Genomic DNA, 13,210 nt, shown 5'->3' with positions numbered 1-13,210 from the left:
TCTGGACTTAGGGAGTCTCATATTAGAGTTCAATACATGTTGACATTGCTTGCTGAACACTTTATAGGGGAATTAACATTTTGATTTTCTCAGATTGCAGAATTTCTAAGTGTGTGGAGTCTCAAAACTCTTATTTGGTTACATGTAATCACCTGATGCAGACTATATTGGCCACATTGAGCTATAGGCATGAGATCTGCTGACCCCAACCCTGCAGCTGTGCCCAGGTGCCCCTCACCCCTCCTCTGAATCCTTCTTCCTCTGCCCCTTCCCAGATTCTGCTGAGCTGCACTGCTATATGGGCAACAGGTTTACATTCCCTACATGAGTGAGGACATGCAGTATTTCACAGAAAAAAAAATTCTATAAAAAATTAGGGTAAAAATATCATTTTGTCAGAAATGGGGTGAACAGGCAAAATGACAATTTTATTTTTTTCACTCATTAGAATATTTGGTCAGCTTCCAGGACAAGCTTGGGAAAGACACTAGAAGTATTTTACATAAGGGCACATCTGTTAGATGTTTTACGGATCACAGATGATCACAGGTGCATGGCCCTGTTATTCTATGATGTCCTTATATGTAAAACTGATGCACATCTCTTCTCATATACCTGTTAATTTTTAGGTAATATATATACTGGTGAAGATTTACAGAATGTCTATACAATATGTATATTATCCATTGTTATTTTTTTTTGAATTGAATAGATTTAAGTAAAACTCAGGATTCCTAGGGTTCTATCTATCTATCTATCTACCTATCATATATCTACCTGTCTATGTCTATAAATATATAATCATTTATTTACAACATTCTAAAATAAAAAAATAAAATGATAGTGCTGAAGTTGCATTCTTTTATGCTATTTCTGGAAAATGGAGACTTTAATTCACTATGTTTAATTGATTTCAAAACATGGGACCATTCAAACACCTACCATTATAAAATTTATAGTAACATTTTAATCACCTGTACATCTGAGAATTAGATAAAATTATTTTCAGTGTTACTTAAAAATCTATTTGTGCAAAGTTAGATATTTTGGAGAAAGCATGGATGAGAAGAATCCACAAATTTCCAGTACCACGCAGAAATTTTAACCTCAGTTCATTGTTGCTTTAAAATGACCAGAAATTCTTATATTTCCTGAAAGTGAAATTCCAGTATAGTCACCAGAAAAAGAAATCTCCTTTCTCCAGTGCATTTGAGAGTAAGTGAACACACTAACTGCAAAAACTAACTGTGCAGAAGAAGGAGAGATCTCGTGTTTCTAGATTTATCCAGGTGTGTCCGTATTTTTTTTCTGGTTCCAGGGTTTGTACCTACGGATACCTGATCACTGGCCAACATTTTCAGTCCACTCCACCTCTTTTTAAAATCTAGAGACAGGGTTTTGCTAAGATGCTCAGGGCCTTCAAAGACTGATGAGGCTGGATTTGAAATTATGCTTCTGCCTCAACATTGCCCCTGGAATTATAGTCATGCACGACTGTGCCCAGCTTCTTTCCAAAGTTTAGATCACATACTGATGTATTCATATATCATATGCACCAGACACATAGGCCTTATTCACTTAAATATTAGAAGATACGTAAGTGTTCTAAAGGTAAGTATACAGCTATTTCTGTGTTAATATCTCCTTTATATTATAAAGCATTCTGGCAAACAGGAGCCCTTCATATTACAAGCTAAACTAAATCACCAGGCATGTCCTCTCCCAGCCATGAGAATTGCCACTCAGCACAGAATAGTGTAGAGGCTCAGGGACAAGATGAGAACTTCCTATCCCCTCTTCAATGTGTTCAAGGGGCCTCCTCAACTAAGGCTCTTAACACAGTGATGGTACTTGGAAACATAATGTTCAAAGCAGAAATGATCATTTTTTTACCCAAGAGAAAGCAAACTATTCTAAAAAATACTGGACAGTCCACAGAGGGGGACATAAATCACAGGGAAAGTAACATGGATTGGGCATGGGGGTGCACATCTGTAATCCCCACAGTGTGGGAGTCTGAGGCAAGAGAATTGCATTTTTGATACTAGCATCAGCAACTTAGTGAGGACCCAAGCCTAATAGCAAGAGCCTGTCTCTAAATAAAATGTTAAAAAGTCTAGGGATGTGGCTCAGTGTTTAAGCACCCCTGGGTTCAAACCTTGGTACGAAAATAATAATAATGTTAATTAATTTCAAAACATGGGGCCACTAAATTATTATTATTATTATTATTATTATTATTATTATTATTAATTATTATTATTATTATTATTATTATTATTATTATTATATAATAGCAGCATCAACATAGGGACATAATTTGTTTTGTCATTTCCATGTACTTAAAACTCCCCCTGCTCCCATCACCTACTGTATGTTAACTAAAGATGAACAATTGAGTTCTGGGAGGGGCTGGTCCTGCTTCATGTGAGTTTGGGACTGAGGGGAAATTGGGCAGCAAGCTGTACTTTGCATCACAGTTCTAGCTGGGAAACTATGAAGAGAACTAGGGAGGAACAGCTTGCACATCAGGGAGAGCACAACCACTACCAGCAAGGTGCTATGCTGTGTGAAAAGCCACTTTGAAATGTACAAGCTACAGGAATGTGAAGGAGAAAAGCCTGTAGAATATTTGCGTAAATGAATGATGACAATTCCTGAAAAATATGGTTTATAATCATCCATTGTTTCCATAAATTGGAAAGATTTAAGTAAAGCTCAGGGTTCCCAGCTGCAACTACACAATAACAATAGTTTGAAATCTGTCTTCAGGTTTAGTATAAGGAGAGTTACTTTTCTAAGAGCAACAAGAAACTCCAAAGGAGTTTCATCACAGACACTAAGCTGTCCTTACCGTAAAACCCAAACATACCTGAGTTTTCACATTTGAAAATGGTGTTAGGTTCACATTTGTTCTGTAACTGTATTTGCATGAAAATATGAACTTAAAAAATATATGTGAGCCCAAACAGATGAACAGAATGAGGATCAACTTTTCTAAATATTCTCCCTAACAAAATGCCTATCAGACACAACCATTATTAGTTAAATAGGAAGGAGGATTTTAAAATGAATAATAAAAAGAGCCCAGATGAATGGACCATATATTCTTCCTGCTCAGCTATTGAAAATTATATTCCCAGATCTTTGGGGAGTAAGAAAAAAGAAACTACTATCAGGGTCACTTGTCTTTTCATATGAAGGTGACACAGGATCACTGCCCTCTCTCTCAAAATTGGCTACTGATCAGAACACCCAATGTGGAGAGGCACCATTCATTTTTAATTTGTGAGATTAAATGTAGGACAAGGAAGATTTCCTGAGAAATTACAACACATGTTTGTGGTAATATAAGGTCACCCCTGTTACTTTCAGGTTTATATAAAATTACTTTTTAAATTCTCCAAATTTAGAAAGTCACGTATCAAGGAGAATTCGATTTTTTTTTTTTTTAGGGAACATGAGAGAAGCAACGCTGAGCATACTTAATAAAAAGGAGACTGGGAATATGATTACTTCTCTGATTATTTGTATAGGACTAAATAACATAGAAAACAGGAGACAGCACAGTTAGCATATGCAATTGTTCAGAGAAAACTAAATAGGAACCTGAAATAGATGAAATTTCTTATGGAAAACAAGGAGTAATTTTCTAAGTCTCAAAACTAAAGTATGACACATCCTAGGAAGATTTCCTTCATTGCATCTCACAGAGCACAGTTGTCTGGTTGAGTGCCGTGGTTAATGCTGGAGGACTCTTCTAAGTATACCAAATCCTCACTAGGAGACCCAGTTTTACCCTTCCTCCCTCCTCCCAGAAGCCCATGTACTCACTGCCTACATCTGGGGAACATAGAAGAGCTTTGCTGGATGGATGCTGGCCACTTGGTGCACCTGAGAATTACCTGCACACTTTTAAAGAAAGGGAGTGTTGAGCTCATCTCTCTGTAGCCTGTCATTTGAGTGGATATAGTTTGGTGACAGGATCCCACTGGGAGCACAGGATGATAGAGTCCCCAGTGGAACATTTCAATTACCCCTTGATTGGAATCTGTCCTGAACCATCTGTGGAGAGGTGCTAAAAATTTCCTCCAAGTTCCTTTGACAAAAAAAAAAGTCCCAATCATGTGGAAACCCTAAGTTCTCTTACTTCCATCCAAAGTTGAAACTAGCCCATACCCATTCCACATGTCATGATGCCTGGATTCTGGGGAGAGTCTCCTCATGCCTCCTGTGGCCCTGAAGGTCCTCTCTCTACAATGTCTGATAGGTACCCTCTTCCCCCACTCCATTCCCACGTGGGTCACCTGAGTTTTTATGTTACTCCTCATGTGCACCAAGACTTCCATACTGGAGTTTTCAGGAACCAAGCTGTGGAATCACAAGAAAGTGCACTTGAAAGGAAAATAGAAAAACAGAGACAGAGCTGGAGGCTATGAGCTGCAGTCAAAGCAGCAGATGGAACATCCTTGAATGCATGGGCTCTCTCTCATCCACTGAGGAGGTCCATGGAACAGGGTGTAGAGGAGAGTGTGGCTGCAGAGTCATGAATCAAGACCTCCATGGTCACTGACAGATTGTGAGTAAGGTTTCCCAAGATGCATTCCATCTGTTACCTGTGTAGGGTGTTTGGTGAGGTGGGTGGTTCTGGGGTGACCTTTGGCCATGACCAGAGCTGGGCCTGGTGACCCACAAGCAAAGCCTCTGTGTTCTGTGCTACCTGTCCTCTGCGCCAAGAGCGCCTGCACAGCCGAGACTTCTGTCTGAGCCTAGAGCGAACCCACAGCCAAGACTTCCCTCTGCATGAAGAGCTCACACACAGCTGAGACTTTCGTCTGAGCTGAGAGCACATGCGCAGCTGAGACTTCCGTCTGTGCAGAGAGCTCCAGCATGGCCCTAGTTTTCTTCAAATTTCTTTGATATTGGGCAAGGCAAGTGTGAGGGTTAGGGCTAGGGCTAAGGTTAGGATTAGGCTTACAGCTAGTTTTATTGCTACATTTTGGGCTAGGTTTTGGGAGGAGGTTTATGGCTAGTGTTAGGACTATGGGTAATGTAAGAACTAGGATTATGGTTATGGCTAGTTTTAAGTTTATGGTTATGGATAGGTCTAGTGTTAGGGAAGGTGTGGGTTAGTATAAGGTTTAGAGATAGGGTTTGTGTTAGGGTAAGGGTCAGTGTCCGGGTTAGCAATAGATTTACATTTAGAAGCACAATTTTACTTGGGTTAGTTCTAGGGTTATTGTTAGTCATTGTGTTAGACTAATGGTTATTGTTAGTGCTGGAGCTAGGTTTTTGTTTATGGCTATGACTAGAGTTATGGCTATATTTATGATTAAGTTTAGGTCTAGTGTTAATGTTACAGTTATGTTTAGGTATAGGTTTACCCATAGGGCTAGTGTTAGTGTTTGGTTTAGGGTTAGGGTCGGGCTTAGACCTAGGGTTAGTGTTAGGGTCAGAATAAGGGTCAGGGATAGGCTTATTTTTTGGGTTAGGGTTAGAGATAGAATGAGGCCTAGGGTTAGGACTAGTAATAGAGTTAGGGTTTGGGGTAGGCTAAGGTTTATGGTTAGGTCTAGGGTAGCATTAGGGTGAGGGTTGCCATAGGGTAAGGGATAGGGTTAGGGTTAGAGTTAGTGTTAGTGTTAGTGTTAGTGTTAAAGCTAGGGTTAGGGTTCAGATTAAGGCTAGGTTTTGTGTTAGGGTTAGGGCTATTGCTAATGTAAGACATGGCATTACGATTAGGGCTAGTTTTAGGATTAGGGTTAGGGCTAGGTTTAGTGTTTGGGTTAGGTGTAGAGTTAGGGCGATGTTTAGAGCTAAGGTTACTTTTAGGTTCAGAGTAAGGGTCATTATTAGTTGTACGGTTAGGTTTAAGACTCAAATTATGGCTAGGGTAAGGGCAAGGCATACTGTTAGTGTTTTGTTTAGGTTAAGGTTTAGGATTAGAGCTGTAGCTCAGTTTTGCTTGAGTGCTATGGCTATGGTGAGGGATAGTTTTAAAATTAGCATTAGGATTAGGTCTAGTGTTAGGGTGAGGTTTAGGTTTTAGGTTAAGGCTAGATTTAGAGTGAGGGTTAGATCTAGGTTTATTGCTAGGGCTAAGTTTGGGGATAGGGTTAGGGCTAGGCTTTGGGTCATCGTAAGGGATAATGTTAGAACTAGGGCTAGGGCTAGGGCAAGAGTTAGAGTTAGTCTTAGGGCTAGAGATATGATTAGATTTAGGGTTAGGGCTAAATTAGGTATAGGATTAGAGCTAGGTTTAGTATTAGGGCTAGGCCTTGGTTTAGGGCTAGGGTTAGATTTAGGGTTAGGGTACGGTATAATATTATAGCTAGGTTAAGGGCTAGGGTGAGTTTTCACTTTAGGGTTAGTCCTAGTGATAGGATTAGGGTTTGGATTAAGGCTAGGTTTAGGGCCAGGATTAGGGATTTTTTTTTTTTTTTAGCATAATGGCTAACACTAGGCCTAGGGCTAATGTTAAGTCTAGGGTTATGGTTAGGGATAGTTTCAGGGTTAGGTTTATGGCGATGTATAGTGTATGGGTTAGGTTGAGGGTTTGGGTCACTTTTGGAGATAGGGGTGTTATTAGGGTCAGGGTAATGGTTAGGGTTTGTTTAGGTTAAGATTTAGGGTTAGGGCTCAAATTAGGTTAGATTATGTTTAGTGTTAGGATAATGGATATGGTTATGTTTAGTGTTCATGTTAGGTTTATGGTAATGAATAGGGTTAGGGTTATGGATAGAGTTAGGGTTATTCTAGGATTAGTATTAGGTTAGGATTAGGGTTAAGGTAATTGATAGGATAAGAGCTAGAGTTAGTGCTAAGGTTATGGTTAGGATTAAGGCTAAGGTTAGGATTAGGTTTATAGTTAAGTTAGGGTTAAAGCTAGTGTTAGGGTTAGGGCTAGGTTTTAGATTAGGTTAGGTTTAGGGTAGGGCTATGGCTAATATAAGAACTAGGGTTACGATTAGGGCTACTTTTAGAGTTAGGGATAGGGCTAGGTCTAGTGTTAGGGTTAGGTTATGATAAGAATGATGATTTGAAATAGGGTTAGTGTTAGGGTCAAAGTCAAGGTCAGTGTTAGTTTTAGGGTTAGGGATAACACTAGAAATAAGGCTAGAGTTATGGGTAGGTTTAAGGTTAGGTTTTGTGTTAAGGTTAAGGCAAGAAATAGGGCTAGGTCTAATATCAGGTCTGAGGTTAGAGTTAGGTTAGTGTTAGGGTTAGGGCTAGGGCTCAGTTTTGTTTTAGAGCTACAGCTAGGTTTAGAACTAGTTTTAGGATTAGCGATAGTGTTAGGGCTAGTGGAAGGGTGAGGTTCAGGCTTAGGTTTAGGGTTATATTTAGAGTTATGTTTAGATCTAGGGTTAGGATTTGGACTAAGTTTAGGTGTTAGGTTAGGGGTAGTGTTAGGGTTATGATAACAGATAGAGTTAGTACTAGAAATAGGTCTAGGGCAAGAGTTAGAGTTAGTCTTATGGGTAGGGTTAGAGTTAGGGTTACGATTAGCACTAAATTAGGGCAAGGATTAGAGCTAGGATTAGTGTTAGGGTTAGGATTAGTTTTAGTGTTAGTTTTGGATCAGGTTAGGGTTAGGGTTAGGGGAAAGATGTGGTTATACATAGGTTCAGAAATAGGGCGAGGGTTGAAATTGGGGATTGGGCTAGTGTTAGGTTTAAGGTGGGGATTAAGGCTAGGTTTAGGGTTTGGATGAGGGCTTGCATTTGTGTTAGGTTTAGGGCGAGAATTAAGTCTATAGCTAATGTCAGTTAGGGTTACGCTTAGGGATAGTGTTAAGGTTAGGTTTATGGCTAGGTCTATTATAAGGGTTAGTTTTTGGGAAATGGTGTGGTTTAAAGCTAGGTGTATAGTTAGGGTAAGTGTCTTGTTTAGAGTTTGGTTTAGGTTATGGTTTAGGTTTAGGGCTTGATTTAGCATTAGGGATAGGAATTGGGTTAAAGTAATTAATAAGGTTAGGTTTAGTGTTCGGGGTAGGTTTAGGAAATGTATAGGATTAGTGTTAGAGATAGGTTTATTGTTAGGCCTTGGGTTAGCATTTGCATTAGGCTTATGTTTAGGGTAATGGTTAGGTTTAGGGCTAGGGTTATGGTTAGGATTAGGGCTAGGGTTATGGTCAGGGTTAAACCTAGGGTTACTCTTAGGTTTAGTTTTAGGGTAAGTGTTAGGATTTGAGCTATGGTTAGGGCTATGGCAATGGATAGGTTTAGTGTAACATCTAGGTTTAGGGTTAGGATTAAGTTTAGAGATAGGTTTAGCTTTAAGTTTAGGGTTATGTTGAAGGTAATGGATAAATTTAGAACTAGGGTTTGGCCTTTGTTATGGTTAGGATTAGGTCTAGCGTTAGGGTTAGGGTCAGGTTTAGGCCTAGATTTATATTTGGGCAAAGGTTAGTGTTTGAGCTAGGGTTAGGGTCAAGGCAAGGGTTAGTGTTAAGGTTAGGTCTAGGGTTAGGGTTAGGGTTACGCTTAGAGCTAGGTTTTGTGTGAGGTTTGGGGCTAACATTAGGGCTATATGTAATGTAAGACCTGGAGTTAGGGTTATGGCTAGGTCTACTGTTAGGGTTATGGCTAGATTTTGGGTTTGCATAAAATTCAGAGCTAGGATTTGTGTTACAGAAAGGTGCAGTGTTTGGGTTAGGGTTATGGCCAGAATTAGGACTAGGTTTAGGTCTAGAGGTAGAGGTATTCTTTGGGTTAGGTTAAGGGTTATTGTGAGGGCTAAGGCTAGGTTTTTGTTTAGGTCTAGAGCTAGAGTTATGTCTAGATTTAGGATTAGGTTTTTGTCTAGGTCGAGTCTTAGGGTTCGGTTTAGGTATAGGGTTACCCATACGGCTATTTTTAGGGTTCAGTTTAGGGTTAGAGTCAGGTTTAATCCTAGGGTTAGAGTTAGGATCAGATTAAGGGTCAGGGTTAGGGTTAGGATTTGGGTTAAGGTTAGAGTTAGAATGAGGGCTAGGGTTAGGACTAGTAATAGTGTTATGTTTTGGGTTAGGCTAAGGATTAGGGTTGGGACAAGGGTAGCCTTAGGGTGAAGATTTTTTTTAGGGTAAGGAATAGGGTTACAGCTAGGGTTAGTTATAGGTCTAGGTTTTATTTAGGGTTAGGTTTAAAGCTAGGTTTAAGTCTCAGATTAGAGCTAGCTTTTCTGTTAGCACAGGGCTATGGCTAATGTAAGAACTGGTGTTACGATTAGGGTTAGTTTTAGGGTTAGGGGTAGGGCTAGGTGTAGTGTGATGTTTAGAGCTAGGGTTATTTTTAGGGTCTGAGTCAGGGTCAGAGTAAGTTCTAGAGTTAGGGTTAGGACTCAAATTAGGGCTGGGGTTAGGGGTGGGTATAAGCTTAGGTTTTAGTTTAGGTTAAGAATTAGCATTGGCTCAGGGCTGCGGAGCCCGCGGAGGCTGCTTCTTGGACCCTGCTACTACCAGAGCATACACCAAACACTAAGCGGCCGAATTCCGGCTCCCGGAACTGAGCCCGCGGGGGCTGCTTCTTGGAGCCTACACTTATAGGAGCTTACACCGAGCACGGAGCGGCCGAGTTCCGGCTCCCGGAACTTCCCTGGACCGGGGCTGGGAGCCCGCGGAAACTGTGTCTCGGTCCGGGTCCTGCTGAGGGCAGGTCAGGACTCACCCATTGCTTGGGTTGCCTGGCAAGGGGAACGTAATGCTGCCATTCGCATAGGATACCAACATGGCAGAGATCTGATGTCAGCAGAAAGCGGTGGAGGAGAGATCTTCATCAATACCAGCGGTGACATAAGCAGTTGGTCTCCTGGTAAGGGGGGTGAGGCTCAGTCACCCGAGTCTCCTCAATTTGTCCTCGAGCCAGAGGGAAGGAGCCGGGCCGCCGCCAGCCCCCAGAGCAGGCCCAGCGGCTCGCCAGCGTGGTGACCGCGTGACCCCAATTGGAGAGGGGGCGGAGCGGAGCCGCCACCCACACCCGCCAGGTGGGCAGACCCACGACCCAGTAGTACATGGGCGTGGTAGGAGGGGCAGGGCAGAGCCGCCCTTCGCGCTTGCAAGGTAAACAGACCTGTGACAGCCTGGCGGGTCAGGCCCAGTGGCCTGCCAGTGTGGTACACACGTCACCCCAACTCGAGTAGGGGCAGAGCAGATCCTTATCCCACGCCCGGATCAGGCCCTGCCGGTGTGGTGGTCACGTGACCCCAATTGGAGTGGGGGTGGAGCGGAACCGCCACCCGTGCCCGCAGGGTGAGCAGACCAGTGATCAACCTGCAGATCAGGCCCAGGGGTCCGCAGGCGTGGTAGGAGGGGCAGGGCAGATCCGCCGCCCGCGCCTTCAAGGTAGGCAGACCTACAACAGACCGGCGGATCAGGCCCAGGAGCCTGCCGGCGGGGTACAAACACCACCCTAATTGGAGTAGTGACAGAGCAGAGTCGCCTCCCTTGCCAGGAACAGACCCAGCATCCTGCAGGCGGGGTAGTCACGACACCCCAATTGGAGTAGGGGCAAAGCAGAGCCTCCACTCGTGCCCGAAAGGTGGGCAGATCTGCGACCGACCAGCAGGACAGGCCCAGTGGCCTGCTGGTACGACAGACACGTCACCCCAATTGGAGTAGGGGCAGAACAGAGCCGCCACCAGCTCCAGAACAGGCCCAGTGACCTGCCGGCGGGGTAGCCACGACACCCCAATTGGAATAAGGAGAGAGCAGAGCCGCCGCCCGCACCTGCAGGAAAGATACGCAAGCAGTATGAAAAGACAAGGAAAGAAAGGACCACAAGCAATGCAGGTCAACGCAACTTTAGAAGAGGTAACAGCTGCAGCAGATGGAATGTCAGATAAAGAATTCAGGATATACATGCTTCAGATGATCTGGAGTATCAAGGAAGACATTAAACAGCAAAATCAGACAATGAAAGATCACTTCGACAACGAATTACGCAAACAAATCCAGGAAGCAAAGGATCAACTATACAGGGAGATAGAGGTTATAAAAAACAAGCAATCAGAAATCCTAGAAATGCAGGAAGCAATAAACCAACTTAAAAACTCAATGGAGAATACTACCAACAGAGTAGAACACTTAGAAGATAGAACATCAGACAATGAAGACAAAGTATTTCAACTGGAAAAGAACATAGACAGCTCAGCAAGACTGTTAAGAAACCATGAGCAGAACATCCAAGAAATATGGGATAACATCAAGAGACCAAATTTAAGAGTCATTGGGATACAGGAAGGTACAGAGCTCCAAACCAAAGGAATGAGCAGTCTATTCAATGAAATAATACAAGAAAACTTCCCAGACTTGAAGAATGAGACAGAATCCCAAATCCTAGAAGCCTACAGGACGCCGAATGTGCAAAATCATAAGAGATCCACACCTAGACACATTATAATGAAGATGCCCAACATACAGAATAAGGAGAGAATTTTAAAAGCTACAAGAGAAAGGAAGCAGATTACATTTAGGGGCAAGCCAATCAGGATAACAGCTGATCTTTCAACACAGACTCTGAAAGCTAGAAGATCCTGGAATAACATATTTCAAACACTGAAAGATAATGGGTTCCAACCAAGAATTGTGTATCCAGCGAAATTAAGCTTCAGGATGGAGAATGAAATTAAAACCTTCCATGATAAACAAAAGTTTAAAGAATTCGCAGCTAGAAAACCATCTCTTCAAAACATCCTAGCCAAAGTATTACAGGAAGAGGAAATGGAAAATAACAATGAAAACCAACAGTGGGAGGTAGGACAGTAAAGGGGGGGGGGAAACAATCAAAGAGGAAAACAAACAATGTTTAGTAACAGAAATAAACAAATATGGCTGGAAGAACAACCCATATCTCAATAATAACCCTAAATGTTAATGGCTTAAACTCACCAATTAAGAGACACAGGCTAGTAGAATGGATCACAAAACAAGACCCAACAATATGCTGCCTACAGGAGACGCATTTGATAGGAAAAGACATACATAGGCTGAAGGTGAAAGGTTGGGAAAAATCATATCACTCATATGGACTTCGGAAACAAGCAGGCGTGTCCATACTCATATCAAATAAAATAGATTTCAAGCCAAAGTTAATCAAAAGAGATAAAGAGGGACACTACATACTGCTTAAGGGAACCATACACCAACAAGACATAACAATCATAAATATTTATGCCCCAAACAATGGTGCAGCTATGTTCATCAAACAAACTCTTCTCAAGTTCAAGAGTCTAATAGACCACCACACCATAATCATGGGAGACTTCAACACACCTCTCTCGCCACTGGACAGATCTTCCAAACAAAAGTTGAATAAGGAAACTATAGAACTCAATAACACTATTAATAACCTAGACCTAATTGACATATATAGAGTATACCACCCAACATCAAGCAGTTACACTTTTTTCTCAGCAGCACATGGATCCTTCTCAAAAATAGATCATACATTATGTCACAGGGCAACTCTTAGACAATATAAAGGAGTAGAGATATTACCATGCATCTTATCTGATCATAATGGAATGAAACTGAAAATCAACGATAAAAGAAGGAAGGAAAAAGCATACATCAATTGGAGAATGAACAATAGGTTACTGAATGATCAATGGGTTATAGAAGACATCAAGAAGGAAATTAAAAAATTCTTAGAGATAAATGAAAACACAGACACAACATATCGGAATCTATGGGACACATTGAAAGCAGTTCTAAGAGGAAAATTCATTGCTTGGAGTTCATTCCTTAAAAAAAGAAAAAACCAACAAATAAATGATCTCATACTTCATCTCAAAATCCTTGAAAAAGAAGAGCAAAACAACAGCAAAAGAAGTAGAAGGCAAGAAATAATTAAAATCAGAGCTGAAATTAATGAAATCGAAACAAAAGAAACAATTGAAAAAATTGACAAAACTAAAAGTTGGTTCTTTGAAAAAATAAACAAAATCGACAGACCCTTAGCGATGCTAGTGAAGAGAAGAAGAGAGAGAACTCAAATTACTAGCATATGGGATGAAAAAGGCAATATCACAACAGACACTTCAGAAATACAGAAGATAATCAAAAACTATTTTGAATCCTTATACTCCAATAAATTAGAAGATAGTGAAGGCATAGATAAATTTCTTAAGTCATATGATCTGCCCAGATTGAGTCAGGAGGATATAGAAAACCTAAACAGACCAATATCAATTGAGGAGATAGAAGAAACCATCAAAAGACTACCAACTA

The sequence above is a fragment of the Marmota monax genome, unplaced genomic scaffold (assembly GCF_021218885.2).
Source record: "Marmota monax isolate L192 unplaced genomic scaffold, Marmota_monax_Labrador192_F-V1.1 WCK01_AAM20220418_F8-fsc01048, whole genome shotgun sequence".
Taxonomy (NCBI): domain Eukaryota; kingdom Metazoa; phylum Chordata; class Mammalia; order Rodentia; family Sciuridae; genus Marmota; species Marmota monax.
The sequence above is the reverse complement of the archived record's forward strand: the minus strand, read 5'-3'. Positions refer to the sequence as shown.